A 5,000-nucleotide genomic window follows, 5' to 3' on the forward strand; every position below is an offset into this window, starting at 1 on the left:
ATTAACACTGTCTCTGTTAAACCAGTCACTGTAGATGGTGTAGTTCGCTTTAGTGACCAGCAGGGGGCGACATAACTCTGTGATGCTGACTGTGATCTGCTGACCCCCTAAAGGGCTTCTGGGTAATGGAGTCTTTTTAAACGCACATATTTATTAATAGATTATAGAGTGTCACACTGAATCATTTTTATCTGCATGTTTTTAATAATTCATAATAATGTGGTGAGCTGTGTGGAAGAATGAGTCAAAGGCTTTAGGCTCAGTAAATGCACACTACCCTGAGCAGGTGCTTCTATTTAGACAGAACATAAACAACAACAACAACAATAACAACACTCTACACCGCCAACAGCAGGATGTCATTCACATCAATACCCCAAACACTCATGGTTCACACCAAAGTCCCGAACACCCATAATGCTTTGCAGCATCCAGCCCCTGCGATTGGCTGATCGCTACATAGCCCCCACCTGAGGGGTCAGTCGTCCTCGGCGACCCCATCACCCAAAACAAAGTCCCTCAAGCGTCCAGGCCGCCTCCGGCGGCGCGCGGACCGTGTAGGACCATCAGGAGCCGGTCCAGGTGGAGAGTCAGGGCATGGAATGCTGTCCTCACCTCCCTCATTAGCAGCAGGTGGAGAAAGAGGGTGATATGGGGACAGTCTCTTCTTGCGGACAGGGCAGTACACCCACGCCTTGTCCCCTGGTGCAAAGGCCCGTCCTTTGCAGCGGGTGTCATGGGCCCTCTTCTGCCGGACACCCGAGTTCGCCTGGGCCTGGCGGGTGTAGTCATGCCCCACATGCAGACGCTCCCTCCGTCTGCCGAAGTAGTCCATTCCTTTTCCGCTGGCGATCTCAGGTTCCAGCGGGGTGTGAGAGCACTGGGTTGGTCTCTTCTGGGCGGTGCAGGCCTCATTCTCCTGCTGTTCCCTCAACTGCTCAGCGGGCAGCGTGAGCCACCCCTCTCCATCGCTGATAGGGCAGGCAGCCGCCGCCCTCTGGACTGCCTGGCTCCGCTGGGTTGCAGCTGACCGACCGTGTCCCCCTGGCTGGCGCTTCCTCTTCCGCCCGGACTGGAGCTCCACAGTCTCTTTGCCTAGGGTGACGGTCCTCTTCACCACGTCGACTTGGGCTCCCCAGCGGCTCAGCAGGTCCAGGCCGATGATACACGGGTCCCGGATATTGGCAAGCCAGAACTCGTGCAAACAGCCTCTTCCCCTCCATGCTAGCCTTTTCCCCGGTCACCGTCATCAGCTGGGTGCTGGTGGGGGTCCAAGGTGGACCTGTGGTGTCAGGGAGGACGCCTGGTCTCACCAAGGAAATGGTTGACCCCGTGTCTATCAGGGCGGAGCAGGTTTGACCATCAAGTTGGTAGTTCAGGTACAGTCCTTTCGTGTGGCCACAACGGCCCACCAGCGTACATCTGCCTTGGAGGGGAATTGGATGCTGGAGTGGCGGTCCCCTCACTGGGCCACTCCGCGGTAGCTTCCCCCCCGAGCTGGTTTTCGGGGCAGGAGCCGGGCAGTTGCGTGCGATGTGACCAGGCTCGTCGCACCGGTAGCAGCGGTTCACGGCCTCCAGAAGCGTGGGGACCTTCTCTGGAGCCGCGGTGGACTTCTTCTTCCTCCTCCCCCTCATTACAGTCAGCCTTGTTGACAAGTGGTCGTGGAGCAGGTCGCATAGGCTGTGTGGAGAGCACCCTCTCAGCTCGTTCAGCTTCATGCAGCGCCTCGGTGAGGGAACGGGGAATAGCCAGGTGAACATGCTGGCGCAGTCTCTCAGGCATGAGCCCCCGTAGGAAGGCGTGCAGGGCCAGCTCCTCCTGGGCAGCTCTATCGAAGTGGGAGTAACCTTGTTGGGCATACAGCTGCACATCAGCGGCGAAGTTGCCCAGGCTTTCTCCTCCCCATCGGTGACGACTGGCCAGCTGGTCTCTGCTGTGATCCGTGGAGCGCTGCTGTCCAAACCGCCCCTGCAGAGCTGTGGTCAGGTTGCTGAGGTCTCGCTGTTGTGCTAGGGTGAGGTCAAGGAGCACTTGAACTGCCTTCCCTTCCAGCGCCAGAGCCAGGTGGGTGGCAGCTTCCTCGTTGTTCCAGCCACTATGCAACACTGCTAGTTGGACTTGGGAGAGGTATGGCGCCAATGGCGTTGTCCCGTTATATCGTGGCAGCTTGACTGGGGACTTCAGCGCCACCACGGGTTGTGTTGGACCTCCTGTGATCGATGACGGGAGAGGGCGACGATGGGCGTTGATCTCCGGCAAGTTGTAACCAGGAGCCATCACGGCATCAGCTGTAGTCACCCTCCCGGCCTCCAGGGGGCGAGGAGGCCGCGGCGCGCTGGAGCCATCTGGAGGATCATCTGCCAGCGGCATGGCTGTGGCCGCGCTGCTCCTCCCGACCTCCAGGCGGCGACAAAGCCGCTGAGCGTCGCCTCCCTCTCCAGCAAGCTCTCTCTTCAGGAGCGCCAATTCTCGGAGGGCAGCCGCTCTCTGCTTCGTCGCTTACTCAATCTCCAGGGTTTCTGAGACGCGTCATATTACATCACTTCATGTGTGTCATATTGATTGATTCGGTGGTTGATTGATTCGGTGGTTGATTGATTCGGTGGTTGATTGATTCGGTGGTTGATTGATTCGGTGGTTGATTGATTCATTGGTTGATTGATTCGGTGGTTGATTGATTCGGTGGTTGATTGATTCATTGGTTGATTGATTCATTGGTTGATTGATTCATTGGTTGATTGATTCGGTGGCTGATTGATTCGGTGGTTGATTGATTCATTGGTTGATTGATTCATTGGTTGATTGATTCGGTGGCTCTTTGGTTCCGGTTAGAATAAGAGTGAATGTTGTTTATAAAGAAGTCTCACTGTGAGGATCAAACACGTCCCCCTCTTGAGGATCTTTGGTCCCCTCACTGTGATTGGGATGTTGTTGTGTGGTTGATGTGTATCTGTGTGTAGTTGTGAAGCTGTGATCCACTTTGTCCTTTTGTGGACGTGATGACGGACTCCGCAGCATGTGTGCTCCAGAAATAGCAGCAGGAGGATCAGATTCTCGGAGCGATCAGAGAACCAGCAGCTTCCTCTGTGTGTGAGGCTCCTTATACGTTTTATAAAACCATAAATTACAGCTGAACATGACATCTACACAACACACACAAGTCCCAACCACAAACCAAGTCCAAGTCTCTGATCCATCTGGTTTCATACCAAAGCAGCTTCATCACAAACGCCTGTAAAAAATCTACAGCTTCATCCATTCATGAGCTGAGCCGGACGACTCAACAAGTCACAACTCGACTAACAAAGTCAGGACTAGAGACTCGAGGACTAGAGACTCTTACAAAGTCAGGACTAGAGACTCAAGGACTAGAGAGTCTTACAAAGTCAGGACTAGAGACTCGAGGACTAGAGACTCTTACAAAGTCAGGACTAGAGACTCAAGGACTAGAGAGTCTTACAAAGTCAGGACTAAAGACTCGAGGACTAGAGACTCTTACAAAGTCAGGACTAGAGACTCAAGGACTAGAGAGTCTTACAAAGTCAGGACTAAAGACTCGAGGACTAGAGACTCTTACAAAGTCAGGACTAGAGACTCTAACAAAGTCAGGACTAAAGACTCGAGGACTAGAGACTCGAGACTCTAGTCTATATACTCCAGTTATACTAAACACCTGCAGGGTTTTCAATGTGTTCTCTAACAATCAGACTGGTTCTAACAGTTAAACTGGTGTTCTTTAAAGGTCAGACTGGTTCGAACAGAGTTAAACTGGTGTTCTTTACAGGTCAGACTGGTTCCAACAGAGTTAAACTGGTGTTCTTTACAGGTCAGACTGGTTCGAACAGAGTTAAACTGGTGTTCTTTAAAGGTCAGACTGGTTCTAACAGAGTTAAACTGGTGTTCTTTACAGGTCAGACTGGTTCCAACAGAGTTAAACTGGTGTTCTTTACAGGTCAGACTGGTTCCAACAGAGTTAAACTGGTGTTCTTTACAGGTCAGACTGGTTCCAACAGAGTTAAACTGGTGTTCTTTACAGGTCAGATTGGTTCCAACAGAGTTAAACTGGTGTTCTTTACAGGTCAGACTGGTTCTAACAGTTAAACTGGTGTTCTTTAAAGGTCAGACTGGTTCTAACAGAGTTAAACTGGTGTTCTTTACAGGTCAGACTGGTTCCAACAGAGTTAAACTGGTGTTCTTTACAGGTCAGATTGGTTCTAACAGAGTTAAACTGGTGTTCTTTACAGGTCAGACTGGTTCTAACAGAGTTAAACTGGTGTTCTTTAAAGGTCAGACTGGTTCTAACAGAGTTAAACTGGTGTTCTTTAAAGGTCAGACTGGTTCTAACAGAGTTAAACTGGTGTTCTTTAAAGGTCAGACTGGTTCTAAGTGGTGTTCTGTGCCTTCAGAAATGTTGTATTAGACTTTGTGATGGTGACAGTTTTTGGTCTCTGCTAAGATGCAGAACAGGACACCTGTTCATGAGGTTCTCAGGTGGACAGCAGGTGAGTGAGGGTGCTCTGTGATTGGTGGATTTAGAAAAGAGGCGGAGTCGTCAGATCTGCCACAGGCTTTTATTGCAAAGTGGCTTCCTGTGATCTCAGAAACAACATTCCACTTTAAGGCTCCAGATATCGACGTGTTGTTGTTGTTGTTGTTGTTGTTGTGGGGTCGTCTCTCACTGAGGGGCGGGGCTAATCTGCTTCCTGTTGAGTTTCTTTTCAAAATCAAAGTGCACTCTAACTAGGTGGTGTGACGGTTACATTCAACCTGAAAGTAAGGCGACGACCAAACAGCTAGAATGACGTGAGTCCGACAGGAATGAGGTGAGGTAAACAAACGTTCTCTCAATGACATAACAGAGAACGTGAGGTTCTGTAGTGTTTAACAAAAAGTGCCGGCTTACATCTTCTCTTCTTCTGATGCATAGTCTAACAATCCGTCTGCCTGCTTTAACACACTGGAGAAGAAACAACAGTGAACAATAATAAATAAAGTCA

At 50.8% G+C, this 5,000-nt stretch overlaps 1 protein-coding gene and 1 long non-coding RNA gene across 2 annotated transcripts in view; one reads left to right on the forward strand and one right to left on the reverse strand.

Moving 5' to 3' along the window:
* Nucleotides 1-4,216: 4,216 nt before the first annotated feature.
* The window catches only part of LOC306819291, a 1,026-nt gene continuing 242 nt past the window's right edge, over nt 4,217-5,000 (forward strand). The window contains exons 1-2 of the long non-coding RNA XR_013778516.1: nt 4,217-4,318; nt 4,351-5,000. The exon at nt 4,351-5,000 is cut by the window's right edge and continues 242 nt beyond it. This is a non-coding gene — a long non-coding RNA (uncharacterized lncRNA). The remainder of the gene's footprint in view (nt 4,319-4,350) is intronic.
* Nucleotides 4,561-5,000, reverse strand: part of cfl2 (cofilin 2 (muscle)) — an 8,126-nt gene continuing 7,686 nt past the window's right edge. The window contains exon 4 of the mRNA XM_079373065.1: nt 4,561-5,000. This exon is cut by the window's right edge and continues 520 nt beyond it. The gene's annotated coding sequence lies outside the window, so the exon portion shown is untranslated.

The sequence above is a fragment of the Symphodus melops genome (genome assembly GCF_947650265.1).
Source record: "Symphodus melops genome assembly, contig: scaffold_114, whole genome shotgun sequence".
NCBI lineage: Eukaryota > Metazoa > Chordata > Actinopteri > Labriformes > Labridae > Symphodus > Symphodus melops.